Source organism: Salvelinus sp. IW2-2015, linkage group LG15 (genome assembly GCF_002910315.2).
Source record: "Salvelinus sp. IW2-2015 linkage group LG15, ASM291031v2, whole genome shotgun sequence".
NCBI lineage: Eukaryota > Metazoa > Chordata > Actinopteri > Salmoniformes > Salmonidae > Salvelinus > Salvelinus sp. IW2-2015.
In genome coordinates, this window is record NC_036855.1 from 43037135 (window position 1) to 43054952 (window position 17818).

Here is a 17818-nt window from a genome sequence, read left to right on the forward strand (position 1 = left end):
CCAGTTGTTTCCAACCATTGCGGGTGCCAGAGCAGCGAACAGTTTTTGACTGGGCCTGAGCGGGAACTGTACTTCCTCAAGGTAGGGGAGGCGAAGCAGGCCCAGAGGTGGATGAACGCAGTGCCCTTGTTTTGGGTGTAGGCCCTGATCAGAGCCTGAAGGTACGGGAGTGCCGTTCCCCTACCAGGCTCCGTAGGCAAGCACCATGGTCTTGTTAGCGGATGCGAAGCTTTCAACTGGAAGCCAGGGAGAGAAGCGGAGGAGCGGGTGACGTGAAGAACTTGGGAAATTGAACACCAGACGGGCTGCGGCGTTCTGGATGAGTTGTAGGGGTTTAATGGCACAGGCAGGGAGCCCAAGCCAACGCGAGTTTGCAGTTAATCCAGACGAGGAGATGACACAGTGCGCTGGATTAGGACCTGCTGCCGCTTCCTGCGTGAGGCAGGGGTCGTACTCTGCGATGCTGTTAGAGCATGAACCTACAGGAACGGGTCACCGCCTTGATGTCAGTTCGAGAACGACAGGTGTTGTCCAGGATCACCCAGGTTCTGTAGCCACTCTGGGAAGGAGGACAACAATGGAGTTGTCAACCGTGATGGCGAGATCATGAACGGGGCAGTCCTTCCCCGGGGAGGAAGAGCAGCCTCCGTCTTTGCCGTAGTTCAGGCTTGAGGTGGTGATCCCGTCATCCACACTGATATGCTGCCAGCATGCAGAGATGCCGATTCACCACCCTGGTTATACAGAGGGGGCAAAGGAGAGATTAATTGTGTGTCGTCTGCATAGCAATGATAGGAGAGACCATGTGGAGATATGACAGAGCCAAGTGACTGGTGTATAGCAGAGATAGGAGAGGGCCTAGAACCAGAGCCCTGGGGGACACCAGTGGTGAGAGCACGTGTGGGAGACAGATTCTCGCCACGCCACCTGGTAGGAGCGACCTGTCAGGTAGGACGCAATCCAAGCGTTGGGCCGCGCCGGAGATGCCCAGCTCGGAGGAGGGTGGAGGAGGGATCTGATGGTTCACAGTATCAAAGGCAGCCGATAGGTCTAGAAGGATGAGAGCAGAGGAGAGAGAGTTAGCTTTAGCAGTGCGGAGCGCCTTCCGGACACAGAGAAGAGCAGTCTCCAGTGAATGACTAGTCTTGAAACCTGACTGATTTGGATCAAGAAGGTCATTTCTGAGAGAGATAGCAGGAGAGCTGGCAAGGAGGCACGTTCAAGAGTTTTGGAAGAGAAAAGAAAGAAGGGATACTGGTCTGTAGTTGTTGACATCGGAGGGATCGAGTGTAGGTTTTCTAGAAGGGGTGCACTCTCGCTCTCTTGAAGACGGAAGGGACGTAGCCAGCGGTCAAGGATGAGTTTGATGAGCGAGGTGAGGTAAGGAGAAAGGTCTCCGGAAATGGTCTGGAGAAGGAGAGGAGGGGATAGGGTCAAGCGGGCAGGTTGTTGGGCGGGCCGGCCGTCACAAGACGCGAGATTTCAATCTGGAGAGAGAGGGGAGAAAGAGGTCAAAGCACAGGTAGGGGCAGTGTGAGCAGAACCAGCGGTGTCGTTTGACTTAGCAAACGAGGAATCGGATGTCGTCGACCGTTCTTTTCAAATGGTTGACGAAGTCATCAGCAGAGAGGGAGGAGGGGGAGGAGGGGGAGGAGGATTCAGGAGGGAGGAGAAGGTGGCAAAAAAGCTTCCTAGGTTTAGAGGCAGATGCTTGGAATTTAGAGTGGTAGAAATTTGGCTTTAGCAGCAGAGACAGAAGAGGAGAATGTAGAGAGGAGGAGTGAAAGGATTGCCAGGTCCGAGGGAGGCGAGTTTTCCTCCATTTTCGCCTCGGCTGCCCGGAGCCGCTGTTCTGAGCTCGCAATGAGTCGTCGAGCCACGGGACAGGAGTGGGAGGACCGAGCCGGCCTGGAGGATAGGGGACATAGAGAGTTCAAAGGATGCAGAAAGGGAGGAGAGGAGGGTTGAGGAGGCAGAATCAAGGAGATAGGTTGGAGAAGGTTGAGCAGAGGGAAGAGATGATAGGATGGAAGAGGAGAGAGTAGCGGGAGAGAAGAGCGAAGGTTTGGGACGGGCGCGATACCATCCGAGTAGGGGCAGTGTGTGGAAAGTGTTGGATGAGAGCGAGAGGGAAAAGGTGACAAGGTAGTGTCGGAGACTTGGAGGGGAGTTTGCAATGAGATTAGTGGAAGAAACAGCATCTAGTAAGATGGAGGTCAAGCGTATTGCCTGGCTTGTGAGTAGGGGAAAGGTGAGAGGGTGAGGTCAAAAGAGGAGAGGAGTGGAAAGAAGGAGGCAGAGAGGAATGAGTCAAAGGTAGACGTGGGGAGGTTAAAGTCACCCAGAACTGTGAGAGGTGAGCCATCCTCAGGAAAGGAACTTATCAGGGCGTCAAGCTCATTGATGAACTCTCCAAGGGAACCTGGAGGGCGATAAATGATAAGGATGTTAAGCTTGGAAGGGCTGGTAACTGTGACAGCATGGAATTCAAAGGAGGCGATAGACAGATGGGTCAGGGGAGAAAGAGAGAATGTCCACTTGGGAGAGATGAGGATCCCAGTGCCACCACCCCGCTGACCAGAAGCTCTCGGGGTGTGCGAGAACACGTGGGCAGACGAGGAGAGAGCAGTAGGAGTAGCAGTGTTATCAGTGGTAATCCATGTTTCCATCAGTGCAAGAAGTCGAGGACTGGAGGGAAGCATAGGCTGAGATGAACTCTGCCTTGTTGGCCCGCAGATCGGCAGTTCCAGAGGCTGCCTGAGACCTGGAACTCCACGTGGGTCGTGCGCGCTGGGACCACCAGGTTAGAGTAGCAGCGGCCACGCGGTGTGAAGCGTTTGTTATGGTCTGTGCAGAGAGGAGAGAACAGGGATAGACAGACACATAGTTGACAGGCTACAGAAGAGGCTACGCTAATGCAAAGGAGATTGGAATGCAAGTGGACTACACGTCTCGAAGTTCAGAAAGTTAAGCTTACGTTGCAAAAAATCTTATTGACTAAAATGATATAGTACTGCTGGCTGGTGAAATAGGCTAGCTAGCAGTGGCTGCGTTGTTGACTTTGTTTGAAATTGAGGCTGGCTAGGTAACCTCTAACTGGCTAGGTAACCTCGACAATTACTCTAGACTACACAATTATCTTGGATACAAAGACGGCTATGTAGCCAGCTAGATCAAACAAAGTCAACAACCAGCCACTGCTAGCTAGCCCTATTTCAACCAGCCAGAGTACTATATCATTTTAGTCAATAAAGATTTTTTGCAAACGTAAGCTTACTTTCTGAACATTCGAGACGTTGTATCACTTGTCATGTCCAATCTCCTTCATATAGCGGTAGCCCTTCTTCTGTAGCCTGTCAACTATGTGTACTGTCTATCCCTGTCTCTCGCTCGGCTGCACAGACATACAAACGCTTCACACCGCGTGGCGCTGCTACTCTAAACCGGTGGTCCCAGCGCGCCACGACCCCACGTGAGAGTTCCAGGTCTCAGGCCAAGCCTCGTTGAACTTCCGATCTGCGGCCAACAAGGCAGAGTTCATCTCAGGCCTAATGCTTCCCTCCAGACCCTCGACTTCTTGCACTGGATGGAAACATGGATTACCACTCGATAACACTGCATGACTCCTGACTCTCTCTCCTCGTCTTGCCCACGGTTCGGCGCACACCCGAGCTTCTGGGTCAGCGTGGTTGGTGGGCACTGGGATCCTCATCTCTCCCAGAGGGACATTCTCTCTTTCTCCCCTTGAACCCATGCGTCTATCGCCTCCTTTGAGATTCCATGCTTGCACAGTTACCAACGCCTTTCAAGCTTAACATCCTTATGCATTTATCGCCCTCCAGGAGTCCCTTGGAGAAGTTCACTCAATGAGAGTGACCCCTGATTAAGTTCCCTTTCCTGAGGATGGCTGCACCTCTCACAGTAGTCTGGGTGACTTTAACCTCCCCACGTCTACTTTGGACTCATCCTCTCTGCCCCTTCTTCCACTCCTCTCCTCTTTTTGACCTCACCCTCTCACCTTTCCCCCCTACTCACAAGGCAGGCAATACGCTTGACCTCATCTTTACTAGAATGCTGTTCTTCCACTAATCTCATTGCAACTCCGCCTCCAAGTCTCCGACCACTACCTTGTGTATCCTTTTCCCTCTCGCCTCACTCCAACACTTCCCACACTGCCCCCTACTCGGATGGGTACGCAGCCGTCCCAACCTTCGCTCTCTCTCCCCCGCACTTCTCTCCTCTTCCATCCTAGCATCTCTTCCCTCTGCTCAAACCTTCTCCCAACCTATCTTCCTGATGTCTGCCTCCTCAACCCTCCTCTCCTCCCTTTCTGCGTTCCTTTGACTCTCTATGTCCCTATTCCTCCAGGGCCGGCTCGTCCTCCCCTCCTGCATCCGCTGGCTCGACGACTCATTGCGAGCTCACAAACAGGGCTCCGGGCAGCCAGCGGAAATGTGAGGAAAACTCGCCTCCCTGCGGACCTGGGCATCCTTTCACTCCCTCCTCTCTACTTATTTCCTCTTTCTGTCTTGCTGCTAAAGCAATTTTCTACCACTCTAAATTCCAAGCATCTGCCTCTAACCCTAGGAAGCTTCTTTGCCACCTTCTTTCCTCCCTCCTGAATCCTCTCCCCTCCTCCCCCCTCCTCCCTCTCTGCTGATGACTTCGTCAACCATTTTTGAAAAGGAAGGTTCGACGACATCCGTTCCTCGTTTGCTAAGTCAAACGACACCGCTGGTTCTGCTCACCACGCCTACCCTGTGCTTTGACTCTTTCTCCCCTCTCTCTCAGATGAAATCTCGCGTCTTGTGACGGCCGGCCGCCCAACAACCTGCCCGCTTGACCCTATCCCCTCCTCTCTTCTTCCAGACCATTTACCGGAGACCTGTCTCCCTTACCTTTCACCTCGCTCTCAACTCATCCTGTGACGCTTGGCTACTTTCCCTTCCGTCTTCAAGAGAGCGAGAGTGCACCCCTTCTTTGAAAAAAACCTACACTCGATCCCTCGATGGTCAACACTACAGACCAGTATCCCTTCTTTCTTTTCTCTCCCAAAACTCTTGGAACGTGCCGTCCTTGGCCAGCTCTTTCCTGCTATCTCTCTCAGAATGACCTTCTTGATCCAAATCAGTCAGGTCAAGACTAGTCATTCAACTGAGGACTGCTCTTCTCTGTTGTCACGGAGGCGCTTCCGCACTGTAAGCTAACTCTCTCTCCTCTGCTTCTCATCCTTTCTAGACCCTATCGGCTGCCTTGATTACTGTGAACCATTCAGATCCTCCTCTCCAACCCTCTCCGAGCTCATACCCGGCGCGCGGCCCACGCTTTGGATTGGTCCTACCTGACAGGGTTCGCTCCTACCAGGTGGCGTTCGGCGGAGAATCTGTTCTCCGCACCACTTGCTCTCCACCCACTGGTGTCCCCCAGGGCTTCTGTTCTAGGCCCCTCGCCTATTCTCGCTATACACCAAGTCCACTTTGGCTCTGTCATATCCCACATTGGTCTCTCCTATCATTGCTTATGGCAGAACGACACACAATTAATCTTCTCCTTTCCCCCCTCTGATAACCAGGTGTGAAATCGCCATCTCTGCATTGTCTGGCAGACATATCCAGTGTGGATGACGTATCCACCACCTCAACTTGAAACCTCGCAAAGACGGAGCTGCTCTTCCTCGGGGAAGGACTTGCCCGTTCCATGATCTCGCCATCACGGGTGAACAACTCCATTGTGGGCCTCCTCCCAGAGTCTAAGAACCTTGGCGTGATCCTGGACAACACCCTGTCGTTTCTCAACTAACCTTCAAGGCGGGACCCGTTTCCTGTAGGTTCATGGCTCTTACAGCATTCCGCAGAGTGACGACCCTGCCCTTCACGCAGGAAGCGGTCTGCTAGTCCTAATCCAGGCACTTGTCATCTCCCGTCTGGATTACTGCAACTCGCTGTTGGCTGGGCTCCCTGCCTGTGCCATTAAACCCCTACAACTCACCAGAACGCCGCAGCCCGTCTGGTGTTCAACTTTCCCAAGTTCTCTCACGTCACCCCGCTCCTCCGCTCTCCACTGGCTTCCAGTTGAAGCTCGCATCCGCTACAAGACCATGGTGCTTGCCTACGGAGCTGTGAGGGGAACGGCACCTCCGTACCTTCAGGCTCTGATCAGGCCCTACACCCAAACAAGGGCACTGCGTTCATCCACCTCTGGCCTGCTCGCCTCCCTACCTCTGAGGAAGTACAGTTCCGCTCAGCCCAGTCAAAACTGTTCGCTGCTCTGGCACCCCAATGGTGGAACAAAACTCCCTCACGACGCCAGGTCAGCGGAGTCAATCACCACCTTCCGGAGACACCTGAAACCCCACCTCTTTAAGGAATACCTAGGATAGGATAAAGTAATCCTTCTAACCCCCCCTTAAAAGAGTTAGATGCACTATTGATAAGTGGTTGTTCCACTGGATTACATAAGGTGAATGCACCAATTTGTAAGTCGCTCTGGATAAGAGCGTCTGCTAAATGACTTAAATGTAAATGTAATGTAAATGTAAATAACTCCACCTACATGTACATATGCGCATTTGACTCTGTACCGGAACCCCCCTGTACATAGTCTCGCTATTGTTATTTTACTGCTGCTCTTTAATTACTTGTACTTTTATCTCTTATTCTTATCCGTATTTTTTTAAACTGCATTGTTGGTTAGTGTCTCGTAAATAAGTATTTCACTGTAAGGTCTACACCGGTTGTATTTGGCGCATGTGACTAATCAAATTTGATTTGATTTATTAAACATAAGAATGAGTGTGAGTTTTTGTCACAACTCAGCTCGTGGGAAGTGACAAAGAGCTCTTATAAACAAGGGCACAAATAATAATAATCAATATCTTGCTCTTTATTTAGCCATCCTACATATAAAACCTTATTTGTTCATTAAAAAAATTGTGAATATCTCACCACAGGTTAATGAGAAGGGTGGGCTTGAAAGGATGCTCTAACTCTGCAATGATGGGTTGTATTGGAGAGAGTCTGTCTTAAATCATTTTCCACACTCTCACATAGGTACGTGTTGCAAAGGGCATCAGTGTCTTAACAGCAACATTTGCCAAGGCAAGAAACTCTGAGCGCAGCCTGTCCAGAAATCTGGCAGTGGCTTCTGATTTAAATAATTTTCACAGAACCGCTTATTGCAATTTCGATGAGGGTCTTTTGTTCAGATATCAGTAAGTGGACTGGAGGCAGGGCATGAAAGGGATAACGAATCCAGCTGTTTGTATTATCCGTTCGGGAAAGTATCTGCGTAATTGCGCACCCAACTCACTCAGGTGCTTCACTCTGTACATTTTTCATTGTCTGTAAGCTTGAGTTCATTTGCACACAAAAAATCATAACATGATGGAAAGACTGTGTGTTGTCCTTGTTAACTTCTTATGGCTGCAATACTGTAACGGGGTGATATGACAACAGCCAGTGAAAGTGCAGGGCGCCAAATTCAAACAACAGACATTCACAATTCAAATTCCTCAAACATACATGTTATTTATTACCATTTTAAAGGTAATCTTGTTGTTAATCCCACCGAAGTGTCCGATTTAAAATAGGCTTTACAGCGAAAGCACCACAAACGATTATGTTAGGTCACCGCAAAATCACAAGAAAACACAGCTATTTTTCCAGCCAAAGACAGGAGTCACAAAAAGCAGAAATAGAGATTAAATGAATCACTGACCTTTGATGATCTTCATCAGATGACACTCATAGGACTTCATGTTACACAATACCATATGACAGTGGGCAAAAAAGTAATTTAGTCAGCACCAATTGTGCAAGTTCTCCCACTTAAAAAGAGATGAGACGAGAGGCCTGTAATTTTTCATCATGAGGTACACTTCAACTTGACAGACAAAAATTTAAGGGAAAAATATCCAGAAAATCACATTTGTAGGATTTTTAATGAAATTTATTTGCAAATTAGCGTGAAAGAAATAAGTATTTGGTCAATAACAAAAGTTTATCTCAATACTTGTTATATACGCCTTTTTGCAATGACAGAGGTCAAACGTTTTCTGTTAACGTCTTCACAAGGTTTTCAACCACACTCGTTGCCTGGTATTTTGCGGCCATATTCCTCCATGCAGATTCCTCTGAGCAGTTGATGTTTTGGGGCTGTTGCGTGGTGCAAAGCCACAGGACTTTCAAACTCCCTCCAAAGATTTTCTATTGGGGTTGAGATCTGGAATGCCTTCTTACGAACGCCACTCCTTCGTTGCCCGGGCGTGATGTATTTTGGGATAATTGTCATGCGAAAGACCCAGCCAAGTTTCCATCTTCAAATGCCCTTCGCTGATGGAAGGAAGGTTTTCAATCAAAAGTCTCACCGATACATGGCCCCATTCATCTTTCCTTTTACACGGATCAGTTCGTCTGGTCCTTTGCAGAAAAACAGCCCCAAAGCATTGAGTTTGCCACCCCCCTGCTTTCACAGTCAGGTATTGGTGTTCTTTGGATGCAACTCAGCATTCTTTTGTGGCTCCAAACAGACGAGTTGAGTTTTATACCAAAAAGTTCCTAATTTTGGTTTTCATCTGACCATTGACATTCTCCCAATCGCTTCTGGATCATCCAAATGCTCTCTAGCAAACTTCCAGACGGGCCTGGACATTGTACTGGCTTAAGCAGTGGGACACGTCTGGCACTGCAGGATTTTGAGTCCCCTGCGGCGTAGTGTTGTGTTACTCGATGGTAGGCTTTTGTTTACTTTGCGTCCCCAGCTCTCTGTTCAGGTCATTCACTAGGGTTATCCCCCGTGTGGTTCTGGGATGTTTTGCTCACCGTTCTTGTGATCCTTTTGACCCCACGGGGTGAGATCTTGCGTGGGAGCCCCAGAGTCGAGGGAATTATCAGTGGTTCTTTTGTATGTCTTCCATTCTCCTAATAGATGTGGCTCCCACAGTTTGATTTCTTCAAACCAAGCTGCTTACCTATTGCAAGATTCAGCTCTACCGCCTGGTGCAGGTCTACCAATTTTGTTTCTGGTGTCCTTTGCAGCTCCTTTGGTCTTGCCATAGTGGAGTTTGGAGTTGTGACTGTTTTAGGGGTTGTGGACAGTGTCTTTTATACTGGATAACAAAGTTCAAAACAGGTGCCATTATCACAGGTACAGTTGGAGGAAGAGGAGCCTCTTAAAGAAGACAGTTACAGGTCTGTGAGAGCCAGAAATCTTGCTTGTTTGTAGGTGGACACACATATTATTTTCCAACCATTTCAAATTTGCAATAATTCATAAAATAAATCCTACAAGTGTGATTTTCTGGATTTTTCTTTCTCATTTTGTCTTGCTCATAGTTGAAGGTTGTACTTGATGAAAATTACAGGCCTCTCTCATCTTTTTAAGTGGCGAGAATTTGCAGCATTGGTGGCTGAACTAAATACTTTTTTGCCCCACTGTATGTTTTGTTCGATTAAGTTCATATTTATATCAAAAACCTCAGTTTTACCATGGCGCCATGTTTCAGAAATGCCTCCATATATATCCGGCAAGAATTGCAGGAGCCATGTCAAAATATCAATAAATACTCATACAAAAACTTGTTGATGACAAGATACATGGTTGTTACATATATTAAAGATACCTTGTTTCTTAATTGAACCGCTGTGCAGATGTTCAAAAATCTTTTACGGTAAAAGCCACCATATTCAATAATCTGAAACAGCGTTCAAGCCACAAAAGAAAGCATATCAGTTAACCCGCCCAAATTGTGCAGTCCCACCAAAACTCATAAAAAGCATTATAAATCTTTCACTTACCTTTGCTGATCTTTGTCGAATGCACCTCCCCAGACTCCCACTTCCACACAGATTATGTCTGTTTTGTTAGGTAAATGTGCCTCATTTATGTCAAGGTAGCTACTTTGTTAGCGCGTTTGTAGTACACAAATCCAATCTCGTGCGGGTCCAGCCGAACGTCGGATGAAAAACTTCAAAAAGTTATATTACACGGTCGAAGAAACTTTGTTCAAAGTCTAAGATTATAGACCAATCTTTAGTTGTTTGTTATTCATAAATATGTTCAATAACGTTCCAACCGGAGAATTCCTTTGCGTGTCTATAAGAAGTAATAGGAACGGCCAAGTTTGATATCATGTGGAATGCGCGTGACCTGGACCTGGCTCTTCTCTGCCAGACACTGACTCAAACAGCTCCCCATCCGCGCCAAATCACAGTTAGAAAGCTTCGTTCAACGTTCTAAGCAGACTGTTGACATTCTAAGTGGAAGCCGTAGGAACGTGCAAACAGATCCATATCCTACTGTGATTTCAATAGGCGAATGAGTTGAAATCGACCAACCTCAGCATTTCTCACTTCCTGGAGGGATTCTTTTCAGGTTTTTTGCCTGCCATATGAGTTCTGTTTTTAACTACAGACAATAATTCAAAAACGTTTTAAAGAAACTTTTAGAGTGTTTTCTATCCAATACTACAATAATATACATATATAGCAAGCTATGACTGCAGGAGGAGCGGCCGTTTACTCTGTGCACCTCTGTGCACCATTTCATCCAAGCTACTCAATATGCCCCTTGCACGCCATAAGAAAGTTATTGCAGACAGAAGAAGAACTCCAACTTGGTTAATTATAGGCCTCAATTTTTGTCCCGCACATTGAATATCAGTATAGTCGGGAAAGTTTACATTACACTTATTTGGAGTCATTAAAACTCGTTTTTTCAACCACCACAAAGTCTTGTTTTACAAACTATGTTTGTGTAAGTCGGGTTAGGACACTCTGCTTTGTGCATGACACAGTAAGTTTTTAACATTTGTTGTAGCAGACAGCATTTATTTCACTTATAAATTCACCGTATCACAATTCCAGTGGGTCAGCAGTTTACATAACACTCTAAGTTGACTGTGCCTTTAAACAGCTTTGGAAAACTTCCAGAAAATGTATGTCATGGCTTTAGAAGCTTCTGATAGGCTAATTGACTCATTTGAGCTCAATTGAGAGGTGTATTGGTGGCTCGCTTATTTCAAGGCCTACCACCTTCAAAACTCCATGCCCTCTTTGCTTGACATCATGCGCGGAAATTCAGCTAAGACCTCAAAAAAATTGGAGACCTCCACAAGTCTGGTTTCATCCTTGGGGAGCGCAATTTCCAAACGCCTGAAGGTTACCACGTTTCATCTGTACAAAACAATAGTACGGCCAAGTATAAACACCATGGACCACACAGCGATTCATACCGCTCAGGAAGGAGGACGCGTTTCGTTCCTCCTGGAGATGCTGTTACTTTGGGTTTGGTGAAAAGTGCAAATCAATCTCCAGGAACAACAGCAAGGACCTTGTGAAGTTGCTAGAGGAAACATGTACAAAAGTATCTGTAATCCACAGTCAAACAAGTCCTATTTCGAAACATAACCTGAAAGGCCGCTCAGCAAGGAAGAAGCCACTGCTCCAAAAATCTGCCATAAAAAAGCCAGACTACGGTTTGCAACTGCACATAAGGACAAAGATGTACTTTTTTGGAGAAATGTCACTCTGTCTGTTGAAAACAAAAATAGAGCTGTTTTGGCCATAATGACCATCGTTATGTTTCGAGGGAAAAAAGGGGGGAGGCTTGCAAGCCAAAAGCAACACCTCCAACGGGTGAAGCACAGGGGTGGCGAGCATCATGTTGTGGGCGGTGCCTTTTTCTGCCAGAGGGACTGGTGCACTTCAAACAAAATACGATGGCATCATAAGGATGGACAGTTATGGGATATATTTGAAGCAACATCTTAAGACATCAGGTCAGGGAAAGTTAAAGCTTGGTCCACAAATGGGCTCAAATGGGACAATGACCCAAAGCATACTTCAAACATGGCTTAAGGATAACAAAGTCAAGGTGTTGAGTTGCCATCAAAAGCCCTGACCTTCAATCCTATAGAAGATTTGTGGGCAGAATGAAAAAGCGTGTGCGAGCAAGGAGGCCTACAAACCTGACTCAAGTTTACACCAGCTCTGTCAGGCGGAATGGGCCAAAAATTCACCAACTTATTGTGGGAAGCTTGTGGGAAGGCTCTACTCGAAACGTTGACCCACAAGTTAAACATTTAAAGGCAATGCTACCAAATACACTCAATTAGTATTTAAAAGTTCTGACCCACTGGGATGTGTGAAAGAAGTGAAAGCTGAAATAAATAAATCTCTCCGCTAAATTTTCGGACCATTTCAATTTCTTAATTAAAATAAAGTGGTGATTCTAACTTCTAAAGACAGGGAAATTTTTACTATGATTTAAATGTCAGGAATTGTGAAAAAACTGTTTTAAATGTGTTTCTTGCGCTAAGGTTATGTGAACTTAGTTGTGGAGAGTCCCTGTAATCCTAGATTCAGATCATTCAGGTGAGAAACAAAACATTCATCCAGATAGGCCAGTTGTGTGAGAAAACTCGTCATCAATGCAAGCGGTCAGACCAGTTGAAAAATTATGGTCAGTAAAGAAACCTTTAAGCTCGTCTCTCAATTTCCAAAAAAAATTGTGTCAGTACTTTGCCTCCTTGATAACCAGCGCACCCTTCTCTTATGTTGTTAAAACGTTTAGATGGTCACTGCCCATAATCATTGCATAGTGCAGAAAATACACAAGAGTTCAGGGGATTGCACCATTTTCCACGAGTGTCCAAAACGTCTTTCAAGCTGTCAGGCATTCCTTGGCATTCCCTTACCACCAAGTGGCTCGGGAAGCAAAGCTTTGCTTGCGCGTTACCACTCCACTATGTCTGCCCTGTCATATCTCTTCTCTTTTTTTTTTCCCTCACGACGCCAGGTCAGCGGAGTCAATCACCACCTTCCGGAGACACCTGAAACCCCACCTCTTTAAGGAATACCTAGGATAGGATAAAGTAATCCTTCTAACCCCCCCCTTAAAAGAGTTAGATGCACTATTGTAAAGTGGTTGTTCCACTGGATATCATAAGGTGAATGCACCAATTTGTAAGTCGCTCTGGATAAGAGCGTCTGCTAAATGACTTAAATGTAAATGTAATGTAAATGTAAATAACTCCACCTACATGTACATATGCGCATATTGACTCTGTACCGGAACCCCCCTGTACATAGTCTCGCTATTGTTATTTTACTGCTGCTCTTTAATTACTTGTTACTTTTATCTCTTATTCTTATCCGTATTTTTTTAAACTGCATTGTTGGTTAGTGTCTCGTAAATAAGTATTTCACTGTAAGGTCTACACCGGTTGTATTTGGCGCATGTGACTAATCAAATTTGATTTGATTTATTAAACATAAGAATGAGTGTGAGTTTTTGTCACAACTCAGCTCGTGGGAAGTGACAAAGAGCTCTTATAAGACAAGGGCACAAATAATAATAATCAATAATCTTGCTCTTTATTTAGCCATCCTACATATAAAACCTTATTTGTTCATTAAAAAAATTGTGAATATCTCACCACAGGTTAATGAGAAGGGTGGGCTTGAAAGGATGCTCTTAACTCTGCAATGATGGGTTGTATTGGAGAGAGTCTGTCTTAAATCATTTTCCACACTCTCACATAGGTACGTGGTTGCAAAGGGCATCAGTGTCTTAACAGCAACATTTGCCAAGGCAAGAAACTCTGAGCGCAGCCCTGTCCAGAAATCTGGCAGTGGCTTCTGATTTAAATGTAATTTTCACAGAACCGCTTATTGCAATTTCGATGAGGGTCTTTTGTTCAGATATCAGTAAGTGGACTGGAGGCAGGGCATGAAAGGGATAACGAATCCAGCTGTTTGTATTATCCGTTTCGGGAAAGTATCTGCGTAATTGCGCACCCAACTCACTCAGGTGCTTCACTCTGTCACATTTTTCATTGTCTGTAAGCTTGAGTTCATTTGCACACAAAACATCATACAATGATGGAAAGACCTGTGTGTTGTCCTTGTTAACTTCTTATGGCTGCAATACTGTTAACGGGGTGATATGACAACAGCCAGTGAAAGTGCAGGGCGCCAAATTCAAACAACAGACATCTCACAATTCAAATTCCTCAAACATACATGTATTTTATACCATTTTAAAGGTAATCTTGTTGTTAATCCCACCGAAGTGTCCGATTTAAAATAGGCTTTACAGCGAAAGCACCACAAACGATTATGTTAGGTCACCGCAAAATCACAGAAAAACACAGCTATTTTTCCAGCCAAAGACAGGAGTCACAAAAAGCAGAAATAGAGATTAAATGAATCACTGACCTTTGATGATCTTCATCAGATGACACTCATAGGACTTCATGTTACACAATACATATACAGTGGGGCAAAAAAGTATTTAGTCAGCCACCAATTGTGCAAGTTCTCCCACTTAAAAAGGATGAGAGAGGCCTGTAATTTTCATCATAGGTACACTTCAACTATGACAGACAAAATTAGGGAAAAATATCCAGAAAATCACATTGTAGGATTTTTAATGAATTTATTTGCAAATTATGGTAGAAAATAAGTATTTGGTCAATAACAAAAGTTTATCTCAATACTTTGTTATATACCCTTTGTTGCAATGTTACAGAGGTCAAACGTTTTCTGTAAGCTTCACAAGGTTTTCACACACTGTTGCTGGTATTTTGTGGCCATTCCCTCATGCAGATCTCCTCTAGAGCAGTGATGTTTTGGGGCTGTTGCTGTGCAACCACGGACTTTTCAACTCCCTCCAAAGATTTTCTATGGGTTGAGATCTGGAATGCTTCTTACGAAGCCATCCTTCGTTGCCCGGGCGGTGTATTTGGGATAATTGTCATGCTGAAAGACCAGCCAAGTTTCCATCTTCAATGCCCTTGCTGATGGAAGGAGGTTTTCACTCAAATCTCACGATACATGGCCCCTTCATCTTTTCCTTTACACGGATCAGTCGTCCTGGTCCTTTGCAGAAAACAGCCCCAAAGCATGATGTTTCCACCCCCCTGCTTCACAGTAGGTATTGGTGTTCTTTGGATGCAACTCAGCATTCTTTGTGCTCCAAACATGACGAGTTGAGTTTTTACCAAAAAGTTCTATTTTGGTTTCATCTGACCATATGACATTCTCCCAATCGTCTTCTGGTCATCCAAATGCTCTCTAGCAAACTTCAGACGGGCCTGGACATGTACTGGCTTAAGCAGTGGGACACGTCTGGCACTGCAGGATTTTGAGTCCCTGGCGGCGTAGTGTGTTACTGATGGTAGGCTTTGTTACTTTGGTCCCAGCTCTCTGCAGGTCATTCACTAGGTCCCCCCGTGTGGTTCTGGGATTTTTGCTCACCGTTCTTGTGATCTTTTGACCCCACGGGGTGAGATCTTGCGTGGAGCCCAGATCGAGGGAGATTATCAGTGGTCTTGTATGTCTTCCATTTCCTAATAATTGCTCCCACAGTTGATTTCTTCAAACCAAGCTGCTTACCTATTGCAGATTCAGTCTCCAGCCTGGTGCAGGTCTCCAATTTTGTTTCTGGTGTCCTTTGACAGCTCTTTGGTCTTGGCCATAGTGGAGTTTGGAGTGTGACTGTTTGGAGGTTGTGGACAGGTGTCTTTTATACTGATAACAAGTTCAAACAGGTGCCATTAATACAGGTAACGAGTGGAGGACAGAGGAGCCTCTTAAAGAAGCAGTTACAGGTCTGTGAGAGCCAGAAATCTTGCTTGTTTGTAGGTGACCAAATACTTATTTTCCACCATAATTTGCAAATAAATTCATAAAAAAATCCTACAATGTGATTTTCTGGATTTTCTTTTCTCATTTTGTCTGTCATAGTTGAAGTGTACCTATGATGAAAATTACAGGCCTCTCTCATCTTTTTAAGTGGGAGAATTTGCACAATTGGTGGCTGACTAAATACTTTTTTGCCCCACTGTATGTTTTGTTCGATTAAGTTCATATTTATATCCAAAAACCTCAGTTTACATTGGCGCCATGTTCAGAAATGCCTCCATAATATCCGGAGAAATTGCAGAGAGCCATGTCAAATATCATAAATACTCATCAAAAACTTTGATGAAAGATACATGTTTTACATATAATTAAAGATACACTTGTTCTTAATGCAACCGCTGTGTCAGATTTCAAAAATCTTTACGGTAAAAGCACAATATTCAATAATCTGAGAACAGCGTTCAGCCACAAAAGGAAGCCATACAGTTACCCGCCAAATTGTGCAGTCAACAAAACTCATAAAAAGCATTATAAATCTTCACTTACCTTTGCTGATCTTCGTCGAAATGCACTCCCAGGACTCCCACTTCCACAAGATATGTTCGTTTTGTTAGGTAATGTCCATCATTTATGTCCAAGTAGCTACTTTTGTTAGCGCGTTTAGTACACAAATCCAAATGCTCGTGCGGGTCCAGCCGAACGTCGGATGAAAACTTCAAAAAGTTATATTACAGGTCGAAGAAACTTGTCAAACTAAGTATAGAATCAATCTTTAGATTGTTGTTATCATAAATATTCAATAACGTTCCAACCGGAGAATTCCTTTGTGTCTATAGAAGTAATGGAACGCAAGTTGATATCATGTGGAATGCGCGTGACCAGGACCTGGCTCTCTGCCAGACCACTGACTCAAACAGCTCCCATCCGGCTCAACATCACAGTAGAAGCTTCGTTCAACGTTCTACAGACTGTTGACATCTAGTGGAAGCCGTAGGAAGTGCAAACAGATCCATATCCTACTGTGATTTCAATAGGCGATGAGTTGAAAATCGACCAACCTCAGATTTCTCACTTCCTGGAGGGATTTCTTCTCAGGTTTTTGCCTGCCATATGAGTTMTGTTATACTACAGACATAATTCAAACCGTTTTAGAAACTTTAGAGTGTTTTCTATCCAATACTACTAATAATATACATATATTAGCAGCTATGACTGAGGAGCAGGCCGTTTACTCTGTGCACCTCTGTGCACCTTTCATCCAAGCTACTCAATACTGCCCCTGCAGCCATAAGAAGTTAATGCAGACAGAGAAGAACTCCAACTTGTTAATTATAGCCTCAATTTTGTCCCGCACATTGAATATACAGTTAGTCGAAAGTTTACATACACTTATGTTGGAGTCATTAAAACTCGTTTTTCAACCACTCCACAAATGTCTTGTTTACAAACTATGGTTTTGGTAAGTCGGTTAGGACATCTGCTTTGTGCATGACACAAGTAATTTTTTCAACAATTGTTTACAGACAGATTATTTCACTTATAATTCACCGTATCACAATTCCAGTGGGTCAGAAGTTTACATACACTAAGTTGACTGTGCCTTTAAACAGCTTGGAAAATTCCAGAAAATKATGTCATGGCTTTAGAAGCTTCTGATAGGCTAATTGACATCATTTGAGTCAATTGGAGGTGTACTTGTGGCTGTATTTCAAGGCCTACCTTCAAACTCAGTGCCTCTTTGCTTGACATCATGGGGAAATCAGCTAAGACCTCAGAAAAAAATTGGAGACCTCCACAAGTCTGGTTCATCCTTGGGAGCAATTTCCAAACGCCTGAAGGTACCACGTTCATCTGTACAAACAATAGTACGCAAGTATAAACACCATGGGACCACACAGCGATCATACCGCTCAGGAAGGAGACGCGTTCTGTCTCCTGGAGATGACTGTACTTTGGTGTGAAAAGTGCAAATCAATCCCAGAACAACAGCAAAGGACCTTGTGAAGATGCTAGAGGAAACATGTACAAAAGTATCTGTATCCACAGTCAAACAAGTCCTATTTCGACATAACCTGAAAGGCCGCTCAGCAAGGAAGAAGCCACTGCTCCAAAACTGCCATAAAAAAGCCAGACTACGGTTTGCAACTGCACATAAGGACAAAGATCGTACTTTT

The 17818-nt window shown here is 45.1% G+C and overlaps 1 protein-coding gene across 4 annotated transcripts in view; it reads left to right on the plus strand.

The window, feature by feature from the left end:
• The window catches only part of LOC111973999 (far upstream element-binding protein 3), a 107791-nt gene that overhangs the window by 59660 nt on the left and 30313 nt on the right, over positions 1-17818 (plus strand). The gene's annotated exons all lie outside the window — the stretch shown is intronic.